Here is a 15,792-nt window from a genome sequence, read left to right on the forward strand (position 1 = left end):
TTTGAGACAGAGTCTCGCTGTTGCCGAGGCTGCAGTGCAGTGGCGTGATCTCGGCTCACTGCAACCTCTGCCTCCCGGGTTCACACCATTCTCCTGCCTCAGCCTCCTGAGTAGCTGGTACTGTAGGCACCTGCCACCACGCCCGGCTAATTTTTTGTATTTTTTAGTACAGACAGGGTTTCACCGTGATAGTCAGGATGGTCTCCATCTCCTGACCTCATGATCTGCCTGCCTTAGCCTCCCAAAGTGCTGAGATTACAGGCGTGAGCCACCGCGCCTGGCTCTAATTTACTTCTTTCACTCAAGTTATGTCAGTGAGATACATGTTATTGTGAAACCAAGAGCTAACCTGGATAAACTCACAAAACTTAACCTGCCTTGCTTGCTTTACATTGCTTGCTTCTGGTTGTTCTTAAAACGAGGCGGGCGGATCACTTGAGGTCAGGAGTTCAAGATCAGACTGGCCAACATGGTGAAACCTCGTCTCTACTAAAAATACAAAAATTCGTCGGCATGGTAGTGGGCACCTGTAATCCAAGCTACTCGGAAGGCCAAGGTGGGAGAATTGCTTAAACCCAGGAGGCAGAAGTTGCAGTGAGCCAAGATCGTGCCACTGCACTCCAGCCTGAGTGACAGAGCAAGACTCTGTCTCAAAAAAGAACAACAACAACAACAAAAAATCTAATGCTAGCTATGACCTGAGTCCATGGATGAGAAAGAAAAAAAAAAATCCCACTATTAAGTCATGTAGCCAAACAATACATAACTAAACTCCCACAAGCTTCCTTATAAGATAACATCTCTGGATGTTGGTCACTATAATAACGGGTGCTTAAAGGTTGTTTTTCAGGAACTGGAAGGCAGCTCTTGGTCATTTTCAGTCGGTTAAGACCACCAACCCTTCAACTGGGCCTGCATGGATGCCCGAAGAATGACCTTTTGAAGTCAGAGGCCCAAAAACCTCACCCTCAGATCATGCCAATGCAGCCATTTTCTGCAAACGTGTGAAGAATGAAGTAGCTTGATTACACTCTTGCAGAAACCCCAATTACCTCACCTTTCCTCCCTACCAATCATCTTTCCCCACACTTTAAACCACCCTGCTTTCTATTCCTTAAATACCCTCAAGCCCTCTATTTGGGGAGGTGGATTTCAGGTTTGTTCTCCTGTCTTCTCACACAGTAGCCTTGCAAATGAAATCTTTTCTCCCTTGCAAAACCCATCACCTCAGTGATTGGCTTTCTGCCTGAGGGCAGAATGAACTTGGTTAGTTAACAACTGTAGAAGTTTGCATATCATTTGACTATGTCACCATTTTTTATCCTTTCCACTTATTGATGGACATTTAGTTGTCTCCAGTTTGGTTCATTATTAGTGTGGCTAAGAAGAATCTCATACATACCTTTTGTGGAAACAGGTTATAGGCTATATATGTTAGTGTGGAGTTGCTTAGGGTGTTCATACGTCGAGCTATAGGTGCTGCTGACAAACAGGTATCCAAAATGGTTGTACCAATTTACACTCCTCCAGCCAAGTATGAGGGTTCCACTTGCTCCACTTATTCACCTCCACTTGGCATTGTCGTCTTCATTTTAGCTATTCTCATGGATATGTGTATTATGGTTTTCCAGAGAAGCAGAAGCGAAAGACTCTGTGTGTGTGAGAGAGAGAGAAACTACAAGGTACACCAGCAAACTAAGAGATCTAGGGAAGAGTTGATGCTGCAGTTCCAGTCCAAAGGTCCTCTGCTGGCAGAATTCCCCCCTCTTCAAGTGAGCCCAGTCTTTTTCTTCCAGGCTGATATGGTTTGGCTGTGTCCCCACCCAGTCTCGTCTTGAATTGTTGTTCCCATGATCCCCACGTTGTGGGAGAGACCCAGTGGGAAGTAATTGAAATTGTGGGGGAAGTTATCCCCATGTTGCTTTTCTCATGATAGTGAGTGAGTTCTCACAAGATCTGATGGTTTTATCAGGAGCTCTTCCACCTTTTGCTCAGCATTTCTCTTTGCTGCTGTAATGTGAAGAAGGACATGTTTGCTTCCGCTTCCACCATGATTGTAAGTTTTCTGAGGCCTCTCCAGCCATGCCAAACGGTGAGTCAATTAAACCTCTTTCTTTTATAAATTACCTAGTCTTGGATATGTCTTTATGAGCAGTATGAGAATGGACTAATACACAGGCCCGCCAATGATTGGATGAGGCTCACACATATTATGGAGGGTAATCTGCTTTACTCCAAGTCTACTAGCTTAAATGTTAATCTCACTAAGAAAAAAGAAATACTTCACAGAAACACACATCACTGTCTCGTTAGGGTTGGTAACTGGCACTTTGCTTTGTTTGTTTGAGAAGGTCATGGTTCTGTTGTTGTTTGTTCTGGATGTGCATCCATGTCTTTGCATGAAAGGTTGTATTTTCCAGTCTTCACATCCAGCTTGTTTTTGTCTTTCTAGGGTATATTTGCTTAGAGATTCTTTGCAGTCCACCTGTTGAATCCTGTTTCCACTAGGACACTGCCTCCTTTTCCACACTAGATGGCCCCTTAAGCCCAGGTTTGCCTCACTTTCACAAACATTAGTAGCATTGCCAGACTTGGATGGAGGGTGATGGGTCCCAAATGAAACACCCCAGCCATGTGGGAAGGCTGGGAGGGGGTCGTGCCCAGGGACCTGTGGAGCATGCCTCTCACAGGGTGGTGCTGCTGGAGGGCCACTGAACTGCCGTCCTCCCCTCTTAGTCTCAAGCTGCCCTCAAGGATTTTTCTCCCTTCAGGCACTCATGACACTTTGTATGGGTTGACGCAGGAACCCAGGATAATGTGAAAGCTGGCATCTACTTCACTGTCACCAGTGGAGCAAAAATTCATGATGTGAGTGTCCACATGCTGTTCGGTTCATCTGAGTGGCAGCTGCAAATTAATCCTGCCTTCTATCTGCCATTTTTCCCCAGTAGGTATTTTTCTATGTGTCCTCTAGTAATATTGACAATAACTCTGATCAACATATTCTACAAAATATTCTGAAGAAATTCTGAAAGAGAAAACAGCAAAATGATTCTCAGGGCAGTTTTCTGTGTGGTGACTGGCAGCTTGGGGCACAGTCATCAAGGATAAAGAAATCCACTTCTCTTACCCTCCAGTTGGAGGTTTCTTCACTTCTCTGTGGCCTTGGGGATCATTTCTGCTTCATATTTGAGTTCTAGGATATTGCTGGTGATAACCTTTGCACGGATATTGGTTTTAGTTTTCTGTGGGGGAGAGGGAAGCCAGATTGCTTCTACTCTGCCATTTTGGTGACTCAACTCTCAACTTTTCTTCCTTCCTATGTCTTATGTAAGCACATATAGAGTTTTTGGTAATTTTATAGTATATTCTAAGCATCATGAGACATCAGTATTACTATTGTTGTATACAGTCAGGCTTCATTTAGGTTTACTGATATATTTACTCTTTCCGTTGCTTCTCATTCATTTTTTTTATTTCATTCATTTTAAACTGTATATATGTATGTGTGTGTATGTGTGTATACATATATATATATATTTTTCTGCTGGGTATTGAACTCGTGTTGCCAACTATCTTCTCTCAGCACTTTGAAGATATTCTATTGTCTTCTTGTTTCTGGTATTGCTTTTGAGAAGTCAGCTATTAGGCATATTACTGCCCTTTTCAAAGTAATGTGTCTTTTTTCCTCTGCATGTTTTTCAGATTTTCTTTTTTCATTGCTTTTCAACAGTTTCACCATGAAGTGACTAGGTGTGGAGTTTTTGTCTCTCCTCTGTTTGGGCTTATTGGTGCTTCTTGAATATGCAACTTGATAGCACTTCTCAGCTTTGGTAAATTCTAGGCCATTTTTCTTCAGCTATTGCCTCTGTTCCATTCTTTGCCTTCTTTTCTGAGACTCCACTACACATACGTTAAATACTTTTACTCTGCTTCATAGATGTCTTCTGCTATTCTGTAGTTTCCACACTTCTTTGTCTTAATCTTCTGTCTGATTATTTTCTACTGATTTATATACCAGTTCACTAATCTTCTCTTCAGCACTATCTAATCTGCTATTAAACCCTCTATTAAGTTCTTTTGTTATGTTTTTGAGACAGGGTCTCACTCTGTCGCCTAGACTGGCATGATCATGGCTCACCGCAGCCTTGAATTCCTGGGCTTAAGTAACCCTCCAATCCTGCCTCCTGTGTAGTGGGACCATGGGCACGTGCCACCATACCTGGCTTAATTTTTGATTTTTTGTAGAAACAGGGTTTCACTTTGTTGCCAGGTTTGAACGCCTAGGCTCAAGTGGTCTCCTGCCTTTGCCTCCCAAAGTGCTGGGATTACAGGTGTGAGCCACCACACCTAGCCTAAGTTCTTAATTTCAGTTATATGTCCCACTGCTGGAATTTCCATTTCCATTTTGCTAAGTTTCTTTTTTTTTTTTTTTTTTTTTTTTCTTTGAGACAGAGTCTCACTCCATCGCCCAGGCTGGAGTGTAGTGGCGCAATCTCAGCTCACTGCAAGCTCCACCTCCCAGATTCATGCCATTCTCGAGTCTCAGCCTCCCCAACAGCTGGGACTAAAGGCACCCGCCACCACGCCCGGCTAATTTTTTTGTATTTTTAGTAGAGATGGGGTTTCACCGTGTTAGCCAGGATGGTCTCAATCTCTTGACCTTGTGATTTGCCTGCCTCAGCCTCCCAAAGTGCTGGGATTGCAGGCGTGAGCCACCATGCCTGGCCCATTTTGCTGAGTCTCTTATTCATAATTCCTTCAGAATATTTTCTAGAATATATTGATCAGAGTTATTGTCAATACTATTATGGGACACATAGAAGAAGACCTACTGGGGAAAAAATGACAAGTAGGAGGCAGAACTAACTTGCAGCTCCCACTCAGATGAACAGAGCAGCATGTGGAGACTCACATCATGAACTTTTGCTCCAAAAACTATTGCAGGAACATACCAGGAAAACAGAGAATTCACAGATCCTTTGAAAGAAGCACTTGCTGCTGCAAACTCTGTGAGACGGCTGAAAAGCTGTGAGTGCCCAACGTGTGAGAGGGGGAAAGTTCACCTCCAGACACACATCCTCACTGGGAAACCTGGAAATCCAGATCTCAGGAAAAGGATATAACCTTATCTAGAGCTGGAATGAATTTAGGGAGCTGAGCAAAATATAAAAGTAGAAGCAGCAGCAGAAAGAGCCCTCAAGGTACTCCCTCCCCAGGAAGCCATTTCTGACTTTCATGGAGTCCTTGGGGAGGGCTGCCAGTGGAATTGGGGAAGGACCACAGGGAGAAGGAAACTTCCAGCTGAACTTTGTTATACTTTCAACCAAGCATGAATTTTCCAGGGCAGAATCAAGCGGGGAGGAGGAGGGCGAAGGGGAAGTGCAGATATGAGCACAGAAGCTGCAGCAAGCAGAGAAGGGCGAAGCCTCAAAGCCCTGCTTGTTTTCTTAGCAGAGAGGCTTGCAGTCTGGGGTAAGATCTCAGCCCTGCTCACTGGCCACCTGGATATAAACTTTGTGTGTTGTTGGTGGGGCAGGCAGGGAGTGAGACTGGCCTTGCTGACTGCGTGGGAGCTGAGTGAGGCCTGTCATGGCCAGCTTTCCCTGACTTCCGTGGCAACCTGGATGCTGCAGTGGAGGCAGCCATAATCCCCCTGGGAACATAACTCCATTGGCCTGAGACCTACACCCAATCCCCACAGCAGCCAAGCAAGCCCCTGCCCAAGAAGAGCTCAGACACGCCAGCCTTGCCCAAACCTGATCGTCTTTCTCTACTCACCCTGGTAGCTGAAGACAAAAGATCTTAACTTGTGGGATCTCTTTGACCCTGCCCATTGCCTGAGAGAGCCAAATACTTATCCAGGTGACTTTAGGGCAAGCTTGCAATCCCCCTGTGCCACCTCCTGGCTGGTGGTCAAGCAACTCATGCTGTTACGGCAACTCATAAAAACCCTTCTCCAAGAAGGGAGAAGACAACAGCTAATTCTACTGTCTGCAGCATACTGGATAACCAGAGGTCTTGAGTCTGTCCATGTGACAACTTCACTGCTAATACAACCAGCATTTAAGAGGGCTAGCACACTGAACGAAACTACAGCTAAGGATCCTCACCAGAGCAGGAGCTGGTATCCACAGCTGAGAGACCTGAAGACGGATCACATCACAGGACTCTTTGCAGACACTGAGCCTGGTAGCTCAGCTGAGTGGCTAGACCCAGAAGAGCAAAAACAATTACTGCAGTGTGGCTCTCAGAAAGCCCCATCCCTAGGGGAGAGAATACCACATTAAGGGCCCATGGGACAAAAGAATCTGAACAGCAGCCCTTGAACCCCAGATCTTTCCTCTGACATAGTCTACCCAAGTAAGAAGGAACCAGAAAAACAATTCTGGTCATATGACAAAACAAGTTTTTTCAATGCCCCCCAAAGATCACACTAACTCACCTGCAATGGATCCAAACCAAGAAGAAATCTCTGAATTGCCAGAAAAAGAATTCAGAAGATCAATTACTGAGCTACTCAAGGAGGCACCAAAGAAAGGTGAAAATTACTTTAAATTTTTTTTTAATAAATAATACAGGACATAGATTTTAAAAACTCCAGAGAAATAGACAGCATAAATAAAAAACAATCACAACTTCTGGAAATGAAAGACACAGAGAAATGCAAAATCCACTGGAAAGTCTCAACATAGTATCAAACAAGTAGGAGAAAGAACTTCAGAACTTGAAGACAGGGCTTTCAAATTAACCCAATCTGACAAAGACAAAGAAAAAAGAATTTTTAAAAAATGGACAAAGTCTCCAAGAAGTTTGAGCTGATGTTAAATGACCAAATCTAAGAATAATTGGTGTTCCCAAGGAAGAAGAGAAATCTGAAAGTTTGGAAAACATGTTTGAGGGAATAATCAAGGAAAACTTCCCTGGCCTTGCCAGGGATCTAGACATCCAAATACAAGAAGCTTAAAGAACACTTGGGAAATTAATCACAAAAAGATCACATAGGCACATAATCAGGTTATCTAAATGAAGGAAATAATCTTAAGTGTTGTGAGGCAAAAAGCATCAGGTAGCCTACAAAGGGAAACCTATCAGATTAACAGCAGATTTCTCAGCAGAAACCCTACAAGCTAGAAGGGATTGGGGTCCTTCCTATCTTTAGCCTCCTTAAACAAAACAAATATCAGCCAAGAATTTTGTATCCAGCAAAACTAAGCTTCATAAATGAAGGAAAAGTATTTCTCAGACAAACAAATGCAGAGAGAATTTGCTACTACCAAGCCAGCAGTACAAGAAATACAAAAAGGAGTTCTAAATCTTGAAATAAAACCTCAAAATATGCCAAAATAGAACCTACTTAAAGCATAATTCTCACAGGGCCTATAAACAGTAACACAAAGAAACACCAAGGTATTCAGGCAACAACTAGCATAATGAAGAGAATAGTACCTCACACCCCCATATTAACATTGAATGTAAGTGGCCTAAAGCTCCACTTAAAAGATACAGAATGGCAGCATGGGTAAGAATTCACCAACCAAGTATCTTCTGTCTTCAAGAGACTCACCTAATACATAAGGACTCATATAAACCTAAGGTAAAGGAGTGGAAAAAGATATTCCATGCAAACGGACACCAAAAGTGAGCAGGAGTAGCTATTCTTTTAGACAAAACAGACTTAAACAGTTAAAAAAGACAAAGAGGGAAATTACATACTAATAAAAGGACTAGTCCAAAAGGAAAATATCACAATTCTAGATATATATGCACCTAACACTGGAGCCCCCAAATTTATAAACAATTATTACTAGACCTAAGAAATGGGACAGATGGCAACACAACAATAGTGGGGGACTTGAATACTCCACTGACAGCACTAGACAGGTCATCAAGACAAAAAGTCAACAAAGAAACAACAGACTTAAACTATATCCTAGAACAAATGGACTTAACAGATATTTACAGAACATTCTTTCCAACAGCTGCAGAATATACATTATATTCATCAGCACATGCAACATTCTTCAAAATAGCCCATATGATTGCCCACAAAACAAGTCTCAATAAATTTAAGAAAGTCAAAATTATATCAAGTACTCTCTCAGACCACAGTGAAATAAAATTAGAAACTCCAAAAGGAACCCTCAAAACCATGCAAATACATGGAAATTAAATAATCTGCTCCTGAATGATCACTGAGTCAACAGTCAAATGAAGATAGAAATTAAACATTTTTTTTGCACTGAATGATAATAGTGACACAACCTATGAAATTGTCTGGGACTACAGCAAAAGTGGTGCTAAGAGGAAAGTTCTTAGCATTAAATGCCTACATCAAAAAGTCTGAAAGAGCACAAATAGACAATCTAAGGTCACCTCAAGGAACTATAGAAACAAGAACAAACTAAACCCAAACCCAGCAGAAGAAAAGAAATAACAAAAATCAGAGCACAACAACATGAAATTGAAACAAAAAAAAATACAAAAGATAAATGAAACAAAAAGCTGGTTCTTTGAAAAGATAAACAAAATTGATAGACCATTAGTGACATTAACCAAGAAGAGAGAAAATCCAGTTAAGTTCAATTAGAAAAGAAGCGAAAGATATTACAGCCTATACCACAGAAATACAAAAGATCATTCAAAGCTACTATGAACACCTTTACATGCACAAACTAGAAAACCTAGAGGAGATGGATAAATTCCTGGAATATACAACCCTACTAGATTAAACCAGGAGGAAATAAAAACTCTGAACAGGCCGGGTGCACTGGCTCATGCCTGTAATCCCTGCACTTTGAGAGGCCAAGTCAGGTGGATCACTTAAAGTCAGGAGTTCAAGACCAGCCTGGTCAACATGGCTAAACCCTGTCTCTACTAAAAATACAAAAATTAGCCAGGCATGGTGGCAGGTGCATGTAATCCTAGCTACTTGGGAGGCTGAGGCAGGAGAATCACTTGAACCTGGGAGGCAGAGGTTGCAGTGAGCCAAGATGGCACCACTGCACTCCAGCCCGGGGGACAGAGTGAGACTGTCTAAAACAAACAAAAAAAACTGACCAGACTAATAACAAGCAGAAAAATTGAAATGGTAGTTTTAAAATGGCCAAGAAAAACAACAAAAAGTCCAGGAGCAGATAGTTTCACAGCTGAATTCTATCAGACATTCAAAGAATAATTGATACCAATACTATTGACACTTCCAAAACATAGAGAAAGAGGGAATGCTCCCTAAATCATTCTATGAGGCCAGTATTACCCTAACACCAAGACCAGAAAAGGACATAGTAAAAAAAGAAAACTACAGACCAATATTCCTGATAAACATAGATGCAAAAATCCTCAACAAAATACTAGCTAACCGAATCCAACAACATATCAACACGATAATCCACCATGATCAAGTGGGTTTCATACCAGGGATGCAGGGATAGTTTAACATACACAAGTCAATGAATGTGATGCACCACATAAACAGAATTAAAAACAAAAATCACACCATCATCTCAATAGACACAGAAAAAGCATTTGACAAAATCCAGCATCACTTTATGATTAAAACCCTCAGCAAAATTGACATAGAAGGGACATACCTTAAGGTAATAAAAGCCATCTATGACAAACTTACAGCCAACATTATACTGAATGGGGGAAAGTTGAAAGCAATCCCCCTAAGACCTGGAACAAGACAAGGATGCCCACTTTCAGCACTTGTATTCAACGTAGTACTAGAAGTCCTAGCCAGAGCAATCAGACAAGAGAAAGAAATAAAGGGCACCCAAATTGGTAAAGAAGAAATCAAATTGTCACTGTTTGCCAATGGTATGATCATATACCTAGAAAACCGTAAAGACTCATCCAACAAGAACCTAGATCTGATAAATGAATTCAGCAAAGTTTAAGGATATAAAACCAATGTACACAAATTAATAGCACCGCAGTACACCAACAGTAACCGAGCTGAGAATCAGAACAAGAACTCAACCCCTTTTACAATTGCTGTAAAAAATACTTAGGAATACACCAAGGAGGCGAAAGACGTCTACGAGGAAAACTACAAAATGCTACTGAAAGAAATCATAGATGGCACAAACAAATGGAAACACATCACATGCTCATGTATGAGTAGAATCAATATTGTGAAAATGATCATACTGCCAAATTCAAAGCAATTCCCATCAAAATACCATCATCATTCTTCACAGAACTAGAAAAAGCAATCCTAAAATTCATATGGGACCAAAAAAAAAAAAAAATCTGGAGGCATCACATTACCTGACTTCAAGCTATATTATAAGCGTATAGTCACCAAAATAGTATGGTACTGGTATAAAAATAGGCACATAGACCAACAGAACATTTTAGAGAACTCAGAAATAAAGTCGAATACAGCCCAGCTGATCTTTGACAAAGCAAACAAAAACATAAAGTGGGGAAAGGACACCCTATTCAACAGATGATACTGGGATAATTGGCAAGCCAATTAGAAGAAGGAAATTGGATGCTCATCTCTCACCTTATGCAAAAATCAACTCAAGATGGATCAAGGACTTAAATCTAAGACCTGAAACCATAAATATTCTAGAAGATAACATAGGAAAAAACCCTGCTAGACATTGGCTTAAGCAAAGACTTCATGACCAAGAACCCTAAAACAAATGCATCAAAGATAAATAGATGGTACTTAAGTAAACTAAAAAGAAAGAAATAATCAGCAGAGTACACAGACAACCCAGAGAATGGGAGAAAATCTTTACAATCTATACTTCCAACAAAGGACTAATATCCGGAATCTACAAGCAACTCAATTCAGCAAGAAAAAAATAATAATAATAATCCCATCAAAAAGTGGACTAAGGACATGAAGAAACAATTGTCAAAAGAAGATGCACAAATGGCCAACAAACATGAAAACATGCTCAACATCACTAGTGATCAGGGAACTGCAAATCAAAACCACAGTGCGATACCACCGTAGTCCTGCAAGAATGGCCATAATTTAAAAATAAATAATGTTGATGTGGATGTGGTGAAAAGGGAACCCTTTTACATTGCTGATGGGAATGTGAACTAGTACAACCACTATGGAAAACAGTGTGGCAATTTCTTAAAGAACCAAAAGTAGATCTACCATTTGATCCAGCAATCCCACTACTGTATATTTTCCCAAAGGAAAAGAAGTCATTTTATTTTTTAAAAGACACTTGTACATGCATGTTTATAGCCATACAATTTGCAATTGCAAAAATATGGAACCAGTCCAAATGTCCATTCAACAATGAGTGGATAAAGAAAATGTGGAATATATATATACCATGGAATGCTACTCAGCCATAAAAAGGAATAAAATAGTGGCATTCACGGCAACCTGGATGGAGCTGGAGACCATTAGTCTAAGTGAAGTAACTCAGGAATGGAAAACCAAACATTACATATTCTCACTTATAAATTGGAGCTAAGTTAGGAGGACAGAGGCATAAGAATGATACAGTGCACTTTGGCAACTCAGGGGAAAGGGTGGGAGTGAGGGTGAGGGATAAAATACTACACATTGGGTAGTCTACTACCCTGCTCCAGGGTAGCAGCAACAGTGTACACTGCTTGGGTAATGGATGCACCAAAATCTCAGAAATCACCACTAAAGCACTTATTCATGTAACCAAACACCACCTGTTCCCCAAAAAACTATTGACATTTTAAAAATACCATTATGGTAACTGAAGCCATTTGTTTCTCTTATTTTTTAGTCATTGGATTTTGAATTCTGGTGTGCTGGAAAATTCTTTAAAATCAAATACCAGATGGTGTGTAATAAAAATTGTAGAGATTATTTGAAGCTCCAGATAATGTTACCATTCTCCAGAGAGAATTTACTTTTGTTTCTAGTGGGCAGTTGAGGTAGAGGAGGTTCATCTTAATTCCCTATCTGGGATCAAGCTGATTTATAGCTGGGTTCAGACTTTACGAAGGCTGTATATCTTGTTTGGTCTGACTCTCTAGACTGTAGCTCTTAAATGTCCCAATTTAAAGTCCAGGGTGTTTATCAGGGCCCTCTCTGGCCCTGGTCTTATTTTTGTCCCTTACACCCCATGAGGCCACCTACAGCTCAGCGTCTTAGTCTCTAGGCTGCCACTCACAATCAGCCAATGTCTGGAGAAGTCATGCTGAATATTGCATCACCCTGGTGCTTGTCTTCTGCCTAGACTTGTGCACCACCCACCCGCCTCACCGTTTTACCACCTCAGTAGCTCTCCAGTCCTTTTGAGTATATATTTTTATAAATATAAAATATCTATTTTTTAATCTCGTGTTCTTTTTTATCTTGGTAGGAGAGACATCAAATCTGATATAACTCCTTCCCTTTAGAAGAATAGGGAAGGAGGAGATGTAGGGAACAGAGGAAACTGAGGCTACTGTGCCTTAAAACCCTGTTTTGGCCTGTCCATGTGGAACAATCACAGAGCTGTCTCACCGTCCCTGTCACCTGGGGCCTTCCCTGTTCCCCAGTCAGTATGCGGGGCTGCTAACAGGACGCCCAGCAGGATGACGCGAGAGCCTCATGAGCTTGGTGCACCCAGCTCACACCTTCTCACAATTCAGATCTCAGCCTAAAGGCCCCTCCTGAGAGCTGCCACCTTGGACCCGTCTCCAAAGCAGCTCTGTCCTCGCACCCTCCCTCACACATTGTTTCTACCATGCTCTGAAATTCTCTCTTATTTACTGTTTACTTCTTTATTGTCACCTTCCCCCACCTCAGCCTCATATCAGCACCCGCCCCTCGACCACCAGCCTCTTGGGACTCAAGTGTTCTGGTAAGAGGGGGAGAGGACCGTGGCTCATCTCAACACTTAGACATCATCTCCAGCATCTCCTTCACCTACAGCAAGGGGCCAACCCTCAGTGCCAGGTGCGCCACCTCCACTGTTTCCCCGAAGTCTGCCCACTCCCCAGGTGGGACAGCTTCTACGGTGCTGAATCCCATCCCAGAATATGCTTATTACAAATTCTAATCACCTGTGTTCAGGTCTCCCTCCCCAAGGAAACCGTGGGGGCAGGCACCAGTCTTTTCTAGTCTTCATTCAAGTGTTCATGCCTGTCTCCCTCACCTGATGAGGCGAGGAGGAATGTTTCTGCTCACTAGTTCTTCCCCCCTACTCCCGGCCCCGTGGGCCGCAGAGCACCTGACACCATCCAGAGGTTCCCGTGGCTCCAGGCTTCCCGCCATGCTACCAGCCAACTTCTGAGCCCTGTCTCTGAGCCAGACTCGTGCTCGGTGTGTACGTGGAGTGCGTCATTCCATCCTTAAACGACCTAGGAGACAGGGACTGCCATTCTGTGAGACAGGGGCCGTGAGCCTCATTTTACAGATAAGAAGGACGAGGCACAGGAGAGGTTAAGTCGCTCAGCCAAAGTCACAGCAGGGAAGTCCCGGGGCAGGGACTCAAACCCAAGCTGTGTGTGGCTGCAGCACCCACGCCCGGAGCCCCTATTCGAGACCGCGCCTATCACAGCATCCATGACGCTGTGTTGTGGTTGTTTCTCTCTCTCCCTCCACCGAGCCTCTCCTGAAATGCAGGAACGGCTGATGGGAAGGAGGGAGACTTTGTCTTGCTCCGCTGACATCGTCCAGCAGGTGGCAGTCACAGCTTCCGGATAAAGTCGTCCCCTTTCATTCCCCCCTTCCCCTTTAAGAAGCAAACCGTTTTTTCCCCCGACGCCGCCTCCCTGAATTTTTATTATTACCAAGAAATGAAGTGAGTAGCCTCAGTTCAAAATAAGGCTCCCTGCCTGAGCTTTTGGAAAACAGCACTTGGAGAAGGTGCGTCTCCAACCCCTGTGAGCCGCGGCGCAAGCGGAGCTTGGGGGTGCTTGGGGGTTCGCAGCCCAGGAGCCCAGGATCCATGACGTGAGATGGAGTTTCAGCCCACAAATGAGGTGACTGGCTCCTCCCTCCCGACCCCTTATCAGACAGCTGCAGGAGCCGAGAGTTAACCAAACGGTGCATATTCCTAGTCATGAAATCCATTTGGCCAGCAGCAGGTCTGGGACATATGGTCCTCTGAGGACACCTCAGGGATGGCTGTCAGGAAAGGGCCTTCCTGCCTCATCTGTCTGAAATGCTGTTCCTTCACCCTCCGCTGGTTCTGCCACAGCTTCTGGCAGCTTCCAGTGTGTTCCCAAGAGTGGAAAGGGGACTGATTCCGGGGGAGTGGGGAGCTGGAACACACCTTGCTCCTAAGTCCCCCAACTTGCAAAATGCTAACCCCAGGACTACTCTGTGAAGGAAGGAGGCCCAGGCCAATTCCATGGGTTGAAGGGAAGAGAGATTTCCTTTTTTATAATAAAGAAATTGAGGGCCAGGCGCGGTGGCTCACGCCTCTAAATCCCAGCACTCTGGGAGACTGAGGCAGGCGGATCACCTGAGGTCAAGAATTCGAGACCAGCCTGGCCAACATGGCGAAACCCCGTCTCAACTAAAAATATAAAAATTAGCCAGGTGTGGTGGCACACGCCTGTAATCCCACCTGCTCAGGAGCCTGGGGCGGGAGAATCGCTTGAACCTGGGAGGCAGAGGTTGCAGTGACCCGAGATGGCGCCACTGCATTCCAACCTGGGCGACAGAGCAAGGCTCCATCTCAAAAAAAAAAAAAAAAAAAAACCCAGAAATTGTGATATATTTTAAATGTGTATGTTAAACAAATAAATAAATGCTATTAAGCCTCAAAGTACAATGTAACATCATGGTGCTCTTCTTGAGAATTAGGGGAAGACCGGATTCTTTGTGGGTTACCGCAGAAGGTGTGATAATGGTACTGCCTTTAAAGGTGTTCCCGGCTCAATTCTATGACACCAGGCAGTGGAGCTCTATGGCTATTGTTTAATGCAGATAATGTCAGCTGTCTCCATTTTCAGTCCTTTGTAATGAAAGGACCCTGGGCCCAGGGGACCTGGCCCAACCCTGAAGCAATGGGAGGGCCCCACCCCTACAGCAACTGAGATACAATTCTCTAGACCTGGTAGCGGGAAAACTGAGTGTTTCCTCCCTCCCCCTGCTGCCTCCACACCACTAAACCAACACAGACACACACCTTGGCTCCTGGATTTTGTGCCCAGTCTCTAAATTAATTAAATTGCCTACATCATCACTTCTATCTCATTTTCCTTCCAGAACCGCCCCCCACCCCCGCCAAATTAGAGCAATGCTTGATCAGAATTAGAGTCTGTTTCATGCAACTCAGTGTGAATACCACTCCTTACTTGTTGAAGCAGGATCTTGTACCCTTTCAGATAAGCAAAGAATTTCAACGAGACTTCAGAGGACAGGGAGGGAACTGGGGTAACAGTCTTCCTTTGTAATCGATGCCTTCCTTTTGAAGGTTCTGTGTGTCTAGGCAGGATTAGAACTGGCCTTGTTTCCTTCCAACTTCATGAAGGTTTTGCCTTTGCAGAAGTGTTCCCAGGGAACAAGATTAGTAAGCGTTGTAAATCGTGTTTCCTCCCAAAATAGTAGGGCATGTGGGACTTTGCCAACTCTCAAGTCACGCGCACGTGTCTTCCTCACTGCCCATGTTCTCTCTGACAGGAAGAGCTAACTTGGCCCGGTTCTGCTGCTATCCCCCACTGACACCAGCGACACCAGCGCCACTGCTACCCCCTCCTAAGGGCTTCTCCTGCCCCACTCGGGCTCCTTTACAATCTATTCTTCCTACAGTTGTCCCGGTGATCGCAAATCAGTCCTATCCCTCCCCTGCAGCTACTCTTCACTGACTCTCCCTCTATGTAATTAAAAAT

General features: G+C 43.5%; 1 protein-coding gene across 2 annotated transcripts in view; it reads right to left on the reverse strand.

Moving 5' to 3' along the window:
- The window catches only part of NSG2 (neuronal vesicle trafficking associated 2), a 137,561-nt gene extending 122,142 nt beyond the window's left edge, over window positions 1-15,419 (reverse strand). For both annotated transcript variants that reach the window (XM_017861904.1, XM_017861902.1), the window contains exon 1: window positions 15,259-15,419. The gene's annotated coding sequence lies outside the window, so the exon portion shown is untranslated. The remainder of the gene's footprint in view (window positions 1-15,258) is intronic.
- Window positions 15,420-15,792: the final 373 nt, after the last annotated feature.

This window comes from Rhinopithecus bieti, unplaced genomic scaffold (assembly GCF_001698545.2).
Source record: "Rhinopithecus bieti isolate Rb0 unplaced genomic scaffold, ASM169854v2 scaffold_61461, whole genome shotgun sequence".
Taxonomy (NCBI): domain Eukaryota; kingdom Metazoa; phylum Chordata; class Mammalia; order Primates; family Cercopithecidae; genus Rhinopithecus; species Rhinopithecus bieti.